The following is a 12,404-nucleotide window of genomic DNA, read 5'->3' as shown; positions in this document are numbered from 1 at the left end:
TTATATATTACACGCAGCTCTGTGTGTAAGAGAGTCTCTTTCTTTGGCAGAATAAAAGTCAAGGAGATTCAATAAAATTTAAATATATAAAAAAATTGGCTGGATATTCCACGTTACGCTTTTCTTCCGGCTGGAGGAGAGAGAGAAAGGAGTTCCGGGTAGAGAAACAGGTGGGTGGCTCGTTGGTGAGGGTAGTTGCATTTTTACAGGGATGGCGGCGATCACGCGACCGAGAGAAATTCAATTAAGCGGCGTCGTTGAAACGGCCGTCGCTCGTAACGACATTTCTCCGCCGTCGCGGTCCCGCCACTCTTTGAAGTTTATACGTATTCACTAAAGCGTGAGCGTAGGTGCGCTCGCGGACGCGCGTGCGTTGCCCATCTCCAAGGAAAAGCTCGTGAAAATTTGCGCGGTGGAATATTCTCTTATTTCGTCGGAGCGCGCGAACGTCACGTTTGTTCTGTTACGCTCCGCGCTTACTCGTCTCGCGTCTACGATTTCACTGTAATTATCTTAATATCTCGCACGTCCGTCGTGCAATCTTACTGGAACAATCGTTATTAAAACAAGAGGTGCCTGGCTCGCTATTTTGTCGCCCGCCGCAGCTCGTTGTAAGCTTAAACGCGAAGCTCGCGGAGTTCCCGACTTTCGTCACTTAACGTTCCGGAAAGGTACATTTAACCGTGTACTTACGCGGGTATTTTTTTTTTCTTTCTTTTTTTAAACCTCGGTCGGTGGAATATATTATTACGTACAGCCGAGTACGATTTGACGGCAGCTGACATTGCACTTTCGCCTTCAGCGTCCGTCGCTGCAGCTTGTATCATGTATTTCAAAGTATCTTATATGTATACTTGGGATATACATAATACAACCGCCATGTAAGCTATGTCTTTAATCCTATTATCGCTATGGTAACCTAAGCTGAAATGTTGGGACACCATCAGCTACCCGGACACGACACCCTGCGAGCTTTGACCGGTCGAGTCCGCAGCTTACAGGTAAAATGCTTGTCGCCCTAAGTCCCGTATCCTATATCGGCATAGATGAACGCGATCCCGGGGTCTGCTGGCGCAGCGTAAACGCGAACGTGGCCATTCGTTAAGGGAAGCTAATTTCGAGACTCTGCGGCGGCCGGACGGACAGAGACGGTTGCTGGCAAAGCGTGCACTATTTACTGCCACGGGGCGGTCCCGGACACCCCCGAGGCGCATTTGCACTTGAGTCCATTATTACCCCTGCCACATGGATTATTCCGACAGGTTAACGCTCACTCGTTAAGTAAATCCCGTCCCAACAGGCACTCGCGCTTTATACCGGCTCCAGGTTACATGACACCTCATGCCGGATCCACGTAGTACGATGCATGCTCGCGTCTTCCCGTCACAAGCATGTGTCATCCGCGAATATATGTGCGTACGTACGCGTGTCGCGAAAGCACCGCGTCACTGTCGGGCTCGTGCCGCGCGCCGTATATCGCGTCTAAAACCGTGGGAGAATCAAGTGCGCGCACTTGCAACGTAATAACCTCGTAATGCTAATATAATAACTAAATAAAAAAATAATAATGTGAATAATAACGTAATTAACTACATTGCAATCAAGTAATCGACAAAGCGCGAATTGAGCGTCGTCTCTGCGAATAAAACCTGCGATAATTTAAATATATTTATTGCAAGCCGTTTTAATTATAATAAAAATAACGCAGCGTGAGTTTTTATTTTTTTTAATTATATTTTTTTATAGACACTGGTTATCAATATTGATGGTTGCTCGAATTAATCGTTATTCTTAATTTTTCGATATATTTTTTTAATCGTAATCAATGAGAAAAATCTTTCCCATGGCCGTTGCATTAAAAGATTACAAGGACGCCCTAATTGACGGTGGGTGACAGACTGAAACGAGGATCGGTCTCAAAATTCACGGATCGAGGCCTCAGATTTTCTCACGATGTCGGGGATTCGGCTCGTGCCGCGAGAATATTATCGGGTTTTCTTCCCGAGGGAGCCGTTCTGGTAACACACAAGAGTTCGCAGATGTTTGCCAGGAACCCGTCGCCCCCGGCATACGAGAAGAGAGACCCCGCGCCCCACATGCGTCTACGCCGTAAATGAATTAAATCAACCCTCCGGTTCTCTCCCTTCGCACCCACGATAAACAAAGATCTCTTGCGTAACCGCGCGATTCGGTACGTCGGTCTCATTAAATAATGAGCCGAGACGAAACCGAAAGGCGTAGCGTTAGATCAATAGCCGCGAAGAATTGCTAATACTTTGCGTAATTAAAAATACAACGGAAGGGGGTATAACTGGTAAATTGTCGGCGTCAAATTAGAAACGGTATTTTTGTTCCAATATTTCATCGCGAGGGAGACTTCAGCTTCAGAACGCGAATTAAATTTTACTCTTTTTCTCTTTTTTTTTTATCCATCGTTGATTCGGCAAGACTTTTCCACTAATGGATGTTTAATTGAACGCTATTAATAAACCGCGATTAAGCTTAATCGCCGTCGCCAGAGAAATATGTCGCGGATCTTTAAAAAAGAAAAAAAAAATTCCCCGAGTTTTTTTTTTTTATAGCTCGCAATGTTTTTCGACGCTTGTCCTCTTACAATTCAATTCAAAGGCATGCCGTTCGCAGTCCCGCGTTAAAAGCGGAAATACCGCTCATCGGATCTCCGGTGACTCACCGGGCGATAGTATTTTACGGTCCTTCGGTTCTCTTCCTTTTCCGTTTCACGGTAATGCCTATATCCTCTCGATCCGTTTTGTCGGTATTATGGCACCCTCAGGAACAAGGCGTTCCTCCTTCAACACTCGCGGAGCGGAGTTTCATGACCGCGGCGGGAGGCGCGAGATTTTTCCGTGGAAGAGAAATAAAATACGGCATGCTTTCTTATTCGATTTGCCCCGCTACCCCCGTCCGTCCTTCTTGCCATTATTTGCCTTTAACTTCTTTCCGCGGCGCTCACTACTTTCCACCGTCGACAATGGTACGCGCCGTCCTCGTTCTTTGTCTCACCTCGGTCTCTCCGTTTTCCATCTGAGCAAAGAGAGATAGCGCGAATAGGCGCAAAGGGAAACCGGCAAAGTTTTTCCGAGAAAGAAGCGAACAAGTCGATTTTTCGAGTTAATCAGGCTCCGCCAACGCCAGACGTCTCGAGTTTAGCTCGCTGGTGGAAAAGGGAGAGATAGCGAGGCACCGGACGAAAACGAAAATGCGAAGCAACGCCGAAGTGGACGGCTGGGCTACGAGAACCAGCGCGTATGGAACTGGGAGGATCAGCACGTACAAACGCCGGAAGAAACGTAAAACTTGCCTTCCAAAAAGAGATAAACGCCGGGAAAATCGCCGTTTTGCTGACCGATCGAATTTAGCCGCCGTCAAACAGTAGGGACGATAGACAGGCAAGGTGATTCAATCCAGCCGGCAATCTCACTTTGTTCTATATATATATATATATATACGTAGCTCTATTTTATTTATTCAGCTAAATTACTATTAGCAGACCTCTATACGACGAAAAAAAAGCCAAAAAATACAAAATTAAACTATGCCGACAAACCGGTAGCAAAATAATTTATATTTCATCTATAATTTAAACAGCTATTTCTTTCAAAGAATATTCTATATCTACACTTTAAATATATATTTCAATTACTTTATTCTCTGAAAAATACCTATTACTTGAAAAATTGGTACAATCGATCCTAAAGCATCCAAGTCGTAGTAAACCTCGTAAGCCAGACATCGGCGCTTGAATAATGCACCTGCAAAAACGCCGCGGTATATCGCTCGCAGGAATACGCGCCGGTTTTAGCACAATTTATAAAGTGTTATTATCCCCTTGATAAACTCATCGGTGCGATAATCCCTCGCGGGCGCCGGGACACGAATTCGCGCGATCGAAATTAAGTTATGCAGTAACGCGAACTCGCGATCCATGGTATAATCTCCGTCGCAATTTCAATTGACCCCCCACGAACCTGCCAGATGCGACCGCGGCGCGTGCCACGTCGAGATGAAAGATGAGTCCGCAAGCTCGAGCTGGGGATTCATTGTTCGGCGCAGATCTGGTTCTGTGTAAGGGTAACCATGTGCCTCTCTTTCTCCCCGTTCGAGAGGCGCGGAATAGTCTGTTTTTATTGCCGGCGCAGGTCCGTTCGACAAGCAGGTTGGATGAAACCCGGATAAAATGTATGCACCAGTGGCTCTCAAACTTGAACGTTGTACGGAATAATAAAAAAGAAACCTATATATTTGCAATTTATTTAATCGCATTACCTTTTGTTTTTCATTCCCTTTGTTCTCTACATGTATCAAATAAAAAAATCTATAATTTTTTTAAATATATTCCGATAAATTTGCATAAGTTCGTAGTTTCGATATAGCTTGATATGTAATGCGATTAATTCATAAATGCAAAAGAAGCGCGTAGAGTACCTAGCATTTCGTATCGTTTTAAATTTTCGAATCGAGGGAGAATCTGAAAAATGTTCCCCATACGTGAAAACCTAGATTCGCTCATGAGAGCCGATGTTGTACACCGGTTGCATGCGTAAATCGTAAAGCGAGACGAGGGGACACGCGCGCGTGTTTATTCGTCTCGTCGTCGTCTTTGTGCGTGTGGCCTTATAACGAGGAGCTACGAAGCCACTTGACTGGCAAGACCTAATCCCGGAGATTCTGCTGGGAAAAATTCGCGTGGAAAATAGTGCGGCGCCGCGGTGGAAATCCCGTGGCGCTCGCAAGGGAGAGAATCGACGTGGAGAGCGAACGAGAACCCTTTTACTTTCTGTGAGAATGAGCGTAAACGTTCGATAGGTTATACGAGCGTCCGAGGATTATCGCTATCGGATTTTTTTGCCGTTACCGAAATCTGTGGTGTAACGAGTTCGATCATCCGGTTTGAATATTCAAATTCTTCCGGATTTCCAAACCCGTTAATGCGCTATTTGCCAAACTGCATCGCGGCGCAGTTTACGCAAATATCAGATACGCGGCGGTCACTTGAAAAATCTTATAACGTCCGCTGTTTAGAAAACAAAAAGTAGAGGCTGATAATTAATATCGCGCGATGTAAAATATTAGGAAGTAAACGCGACGCGTGTAGCTTAAAAGTTGGCATTTCACTCCGGGTGTTTACGAGATTAAAAAAAAAACGAAAAAGCAACGTACGAAAAATTATACGCAGTCGAGCATACGGGGCGGGAAAAAGCGCGTAAATGAGATTCTTGCACGTCTCAGTGTTATCACGGTACGTATAGTTGATTACCGGTGTTATGACGCAATAGTTTGAAAAATTGCGAGACACGTAGCCCCGTCCGTCGTACCGAGATTGCTCTCCAGAGCTACAGACGGAAGCGACGAGATGGAAAACGCGTAATATCGAGAAGAGGAGGCCGCCTTCCTCGTCTCTACCCTTTTTCTCCATCTCGCTTCCGCGGCTCGATAAATTACGCTTTGTTAAGTAAGAGTCAGCCGAGTTTGCATAGAAAGAACCACTCGGGTTTCCAGGTGTATCCCCGAGGATTTAAATTGAGCGTCCGTTATAATTTCCCGGAGATACTACTTGGCTCGATTCTTGGAGACGTCTTTTGCACTATACGTACCTACAACGCCGCAGAATGTTTCAGGCATTACAAAAATGCTATTTTTCCATCAAAAACACCACGGCGACACTCTATTTTCCTTAGTCGAATTTTAATTAGACTTATTCTCCCTAGTTATTTTCCTTCTCGTAATTAAATTTCATCGTCAAACATTACACGTATATTCTGTTCTTTAATATTGACATATTTTACACAAACAGTCTTGTAACGTTCTACATTAAATCTCGATAATGAGATTGTAAATTTAATTATCTTTTGAAAGGCACAAAGTTCCCTCTTACACAATTAAATAATCTCTTGCTTGTCTTTTTCGTCGTACCGTTATCCGTGAACGTTTATTCGCGAAAAACTTCTTAATCTTTAACCGTCCGTGATTTAAAAGCTATTCGTATCTCGGCGTTTAAGAAACAAATATCTTTGCTATTTTTATTTATAAAACAGAGCAGATTCGCGACGTTTACGTCATCCGGTATATACGAATTAAATAAGACCGAGCAGACGTTCGACCCTTTTTTCCTTTTTTTTTATTGTCCGACTTCATCCGTTTCCTTTTTTGTCCCCCCTCCCCCCTCGTCCATTTGATTACGATCTCGTTCTTACCGTTGCCTTTAACATCGACCAGCCGTTCTCATCCTTCCGTTTCTTCTCGAGCTTGAATAGACTCGATGAAGCGGCACGTCACGACAGTCGCGACAGCGTAGGAGAGCTTTGAGCTTAAATTATTTATCGTCCAAGCGCGTTACGTGTCGTGCCTCGTCAATGTTTAAAAACTCCGAACGTACAGATTACATTACGCAAACTTTGATGTCGGGCTTTTCAAACGGGCCGGTGATTCTGTGACGTTTACGCTATACGAAATCGGCTCAAAAAGCACGATTCGGGAAACTTGGCAAAATATTACAAATGTATATATCTGCTCCGAAAGGGAACGGATTAAAAAATGAAATAGCTCTCGGCGGTTATCACGCGGCAAATGAAATATTCCGTTTATAACTTATAATAACAGTTTATATACTCGTCAAACGCGTTAATTATGCAAAAATTGCACGCGCAGTTAATGGGTCATAAACAAAGCCGGTAATATACTGCGCCCTCGGAAAATTTATCAATTATTCGTGAATAATCAACGACAAATCGCGGCTAACTAATTAATGAGAGACACTTAGTCAGGGTCGGCGAGCATCCCGGAGAACCGCGCGGTGCCAGATAATATACACGATAACCAGCCGATAGATCAGCTGAACGATGATAATAATTGCGCGCGGGGGCAGCAGACAGCCATTAAAATCCGAACACACGGAGAATTGCTGATGGGTGAATAGGACACGTCGGCGTGTAGCGGCCATGCTCGATAATTGACAACCTATCATTTTAATAAATCTAATCTAAATGGTATTCGATTCGCGAGCAATAATTCGACGACGCGCAGCCTTTCGACAGATATTTTTCTGTCCCGTTCACCGATACCCGATCTTCGCGATCGTGTCTGCGCGTTCAATGAGCGTTTGCGATCTTCGTTTATTCCGTCCATCCAAAATCCCTCGCTATTGTTGTGCCCTACTAGCCGCATTTAGCCGCCAGACAGACAAATCGCGAATAAAGCAGCTGCGGGCAATTAAAAATAATGGGGATCGATTTCATCTGGGGAGAAAATTGCGAAAATAGCCGCCAGTGAGGATGTAGCTTCGAAAGCCCGAAGCATTATTCAAATTGGACGCTCGGGCGACGAGGAGGGCGCGAACATTAAAACATAAAAATTTATTTCGACTGCCTCACTCTCGAAAACGAGACTCGCCCAACCAATCGAGATAAAGTAATTTATGAGATTTTATACGGTGGATGTAATTAACACGAACTAAAGCGCGTTATTACCGCCGCGGCCGGCTTTTTAAAGTTGGACGCGCGGGCGATTGCGCGCCAAATAAAAGCCGCGGCGATATGACATACAAGAGAAGCGGAATAAATATTCACTATGTGAGCGCTCTCGATAATCCCCAGTCGCTTCTGAAGCAGCTCGCGCGGGGGGCGAGGGCTCGTGCGTTTTGCGATTCCGCTCGGCTATATAGTTGCGACAATCGTGATGAATTACTAATCGATTGCACTCCAGAAGACCACGCTTTGCCACTCAATTTCGAAAGATATACCGCGTCCGCGTCGCGGCGTGTCCCGGAATGCGCGGCTCTCCGGAGTTCCGACTACGGATGGAATCAAGGCAATACGTATTCGTGAATCCCGATTCAATCAGGTATCATATCATTGGACCGGGGAAAATTGCTGAGTTATCGGTTTATACTATCCGGGCTTAATTGAAACTGAAAATATAACACGCTAGCCGGGTCCGGGATTATTTAACAGTCTGTATTTATCAGATTATATATCTGTCGTACTTATAATTATTATTATTATTACGCCCGCAGGCGGTAATTTAAATAACGAAAAATTATAATTTTCATATACCCTGTTGTCCGCTCGTTAACAGAACTTTTAACCCAGACGTGGATATAAATTGATCGGAGAATCGGCCCGAATCAAAGATGCGGTTTGATCCGTAATAACGTCGTTGCATCGTATCCGGCTGTCACGTTGTCAAATCTCGACGTCGCGGCACGTCCGTTCTTTAAGCACTACCCCGCGCGAATCCGAGTCTATTGTTTGGAAACTACCGGCGAAGGATTTGATCTCATTCCCAGTTGGAACATGCGCACCGACGCGCACGGCCGCGAATATCGCGCCGGATAATAGACTTTCGCGGAGAATCAGGAATGTGGTATTCAAGGCGCGAGTGTTCCCTATAAATCACATTGTCCGCTGGTGTAATATATGCTGGCTGGATCCGATACCGCCACGAAGGTGGGTAAGTCGGTCATCGGTATCGCGCGGATACTCGGGTATTACCTGTCCTCCCGAGGCGGCGAGCTGATTGCATTTGAAAGTATGATCTCTGTCGCCTCCCCTCCCCCTTCCCCCCTCCCGCCGCGAGGCTCTTTATCAGAGTTTCCTTATTTTAATAGTGAAATAATCTGATCGTGCGTTGACTCAACGAGGGCAGGGCGATGCACGGCAAGGAGCAGCATCTCACTCGACTTTTCCTCAGCGGAGAAAGAAGGGAGATATCCGTTATCGACGAATGAAAATGAATATTAATGGCTCCACGGGACGCGGATCTTAATATGCAAAAGAGGGATACCGGCGCCTCTAATAAACGAGATTTCCGGGACGGTGTGGCGTTGCGCCACGTAACACGGATATCGGTTAAATCTCGGTGCATTCAATAATTACACTGAATAATTGAATTCATGAAAATAACCGCGATAAATTAATGCGGCAACGCCACCGATGGCCGCTTACGCAACGATAAAGATCGCGTCCGGCCGGGCGCAATTTTCGCTCGTGTATTAATTAGATATGCAAGTAATATCCAATTACGCGTCGGCGCGACACGACGGCGATTTTTTTTCCTCCCCGCGTGTTTCCGTGTAAACGCGACGGCGGCGGTGCTTTTGTATTGATCGCAATAGCGCTAAGATGAACGCGTCGCTCGCGCCGTTGCACCTGGCTTATCCAATCCATCTTTATGGCCTTTCTCTTATTAATAGTTTTCTCACCCGCCTACCGGCATTAGTCCCATCGCGTTCTCACGACAAGACGTCGTTAACGTCGTCGACAATGTGCCCGGCGAGCCACGACAGCAGCGCGGTTCAAATCCGAGTTGTTTTGCGAGTCCTTTCAACCCCTCGGAACCTCTTTTCACGATCAATGACACGCCGCCGACGATGCTCCAGAGACTCCCAATGCTTCTTATCTTCGCCAATCGTTACGATCGACTTCGCCGACCTCGGGTTTACGGTAATCTGTGAATCATTCCTCGCCGCTGTGTAGGAGACTATTGCCCGGAGCATTATATTAATTTAATAAAATTTCAATGCGCCATACAGACGGTAATAACATCTTTACTTTCGATCGACTACTCAGGAAGCTATCGATAAAAAGGTCGCTCGGTGAAGTTGTCAAAGATGGCATGGTTAAACTTCTTTGAAATTTCCTCTGAATCTTCTTAATTCAGAGAAGACCCTCTTCAAGATAAACGGCACGCTTCAGCGACTCTCTATAAGCACCTCGGTTACTTTCTACATTTCAATCGACTACGGTTCTACTGCAATTTACGGATCGTTCGTTATCATTTTCATATCGAAGTTATTATTTTCGTTCCGAGATAAATCTGTGCGTCGGCATTAAATTCACTCCGGCTGGGAATTTTTGGCTGGCAGTGGCCTTAGCTGCGAGTGATATAAAATAAAATTAAATCGAACTGCACGAGGAACGTCGAAGAAATCGAAAGTCGTGAAGAAATCGAAAGACAAATTTTTTTTTTTCTTTCTCTCTCTCGTCTTTTCTTTTAAAGTTTTTAAACGATATCGGCGATCCATCAAAATCGCAAATGTGACGTAGTTTTCAAACGGATGTTAAACAAATTGCTGTAACATAGGTGAAGGGACATTTATCACGCGGTCTTTCAAAGTCGCCCTAGGCCGGACGACTTTTCATCGTGGTACGGGCGCGAACGTAAGTGCGTCGGCATCGATCATGCGGCGGCTTGTCGAAGATGTCACCGGAAAGAAGATAGAACATTTAATCAAGAGAAGCCTCTCTGGCCGGGACTTCCCTTCGCCGGAATGTGCAATTAGTTGGAGGCTCGCGGAGACCCGCGTGACATACGCCGCATACCGCCGCGCCGAGCGGCCGTGTTTTCCGAAAATGCCGGCTAACTGCGTTAACACGCGTCGGATATCGGCGCCATCGGATACAGCCACCGGATTGTTAATTCGATGTCGTACGCGCGCGTACGCCTCGTTAGAAAACAATCTCGCTAATTCGCGCGCACCCGCTTGTCCGCGCGCGACCCGTTAACAGCCCGGCATCCACCCCGCTGGACCGTTCGCCGATAAATCGGATAATCGGACCGTACGCCAGTTAACGCGGGCCCGCGGTTCAAAACGGGAAACAGCATCCACGGGCGGCGTGGTAGGAGCATCCGCGAGGTAATAATAGGCGCGATCGATCGGCGGGCCGTCGTTAAAATGCACTCGCGGGGTCTCGCGCACCGATCAGACGACAATTTTCGGTGTATACGAGCTATCTGCTCGGGGACTAATTAATTCGCGGACGCGCTCCTAGATAGGTCGACGCCGCGAACGAGAGGATCGGCGATTGCGCCGTGCCGCGCCGGAGAAAGGGAGACGATGCATAAACCGTTGCATAATGCACACTTCATCGCGCTGCCGCTCGTTTCCCGGACACGGTATCTCGCCAACGATCGCGCGCCGCCGACTTCGGCCCTCCACCTCCACCAGCCAGGACCATCATTGCTCAACGATATACTACCGTACGTCCCATCCATCTATCTCTCTGGCTCGTCCTCTCGTCCGTTTCGGATAAATATCTAGGAGGAGGATTTTACATACGCGGGCGTCTCTAATTTTCATTTCGCATCGATCGTCACGGGGATGTGTGCTCGCTGCGCGTCGCGTGTTGCAAGAACGCGGACGAGCTCTGCTGAATTTTCATCGACCGGTTGTTGCAACGAAATATATTATTTACCGAGGACCACGAGGTCTTTCATAAAACAAGAGCATTATAAGCCGGAAGCCGACATATTGCAACTGTTTGATAGAAACTCTCTCTCCAATATGGATTGTTAACGCGCTTAGCGGAAAAATACAGCATATACGATGTAAGTAGCGCTCGACAACATTCGTGAATTTATTAATCGAGCTTTATCGCGGTAAAGATAAAAGCGCGTTTACCCGAGCGCTCCGTGCAGAAATCAATAGCCCGGTTAAAAACTGTAACTCTCAGCGAAGGAAAGCACGACTTTAGAAATTCCCCAGGTATTGAACCAACTAAGTGACTGCGTATGTGCCCAATAATTAGCTAACCGACTCCGGTATAATCTAACTCCGCCCATGTAATGGCACACGTGTACGCCGTCGTACACACGCGGCGATGCGTGTCGGGCTCTACGAGAGAGCGTGCACCGCGACATTATGTACGCGCCATCCTCTGGTTGTGTAATAAGCAGCATCTCCTGTAATCTGTAGCCCCGTTACCACCCACGCTGTAATCGCCCCCCGTGATTCATCAACGTCTCGTTGTTACGTTCCGCCGAGTGTCTGCGGGCCCAAGACGCGCAATTTCGAAGTCGAATCGACCGAACACTCTTCCCTCCCTGTTTCGCTCGTTTCGTTCCTTCTCGCTCTCGTTAATACCGCGCGCGATTGCACCTCGCATTGTGCCGAACAACGTACGCGCTTTGTTCCCCCGCAAATATTATAAAGTTGACGAGCACCCAATTGTTTATACGACAAACATTTGCCCTGTTTGCGGCAGACTAATTCCGCGTTTTCCAAAATGAGTTTGACTTATTCGAGCGCGATGCTCACCCGCGGGCAAATTCAGCGCGAGTTAGGAATATCCGTTGAAAGGGAGCGAATTTGTTTATGCCCAGAACGACGCGCGTTGCGCGTGTGTTATTTCGTTACGAACGAATTAACGCCTCGATTATATAAACGAAATAGGTTCGTGCGATATAATTTAATAGCAAGGTGGATTCTCGCGGGCGGCGTGACGCGGGGAGGCGCGGGATGATTCATTCGATTGGACCGTTAAGAATCGCGCGATTCATCACGACTATTCATTAGGGGATCGTGAATTATTAAGAGACTCCCTCGACTTTAGTCCGCCTTGCCCTTACCCTCTCCCTTCCCTCCTCCTTTCCTAGTATAATCTGCA

Source organism: Cardiocondyla obscurior, linkage group LG12, assembly GCF_019399895.1.
Source record: "Cardiocondyla obscurior isolate alpha-2009 linkage group LG12, Cobs3.1, whole genome shotgun sequence".
Lineage (NCBI taxonomy): Eukaryota > Metazoa > Arthropoda > Insecta > Hymenoptera > Formicidae > Cardiocondyla > Cardiocondyla obscurior.
This window is presented reverse-complemented; position numbering follows the sequence as displayed.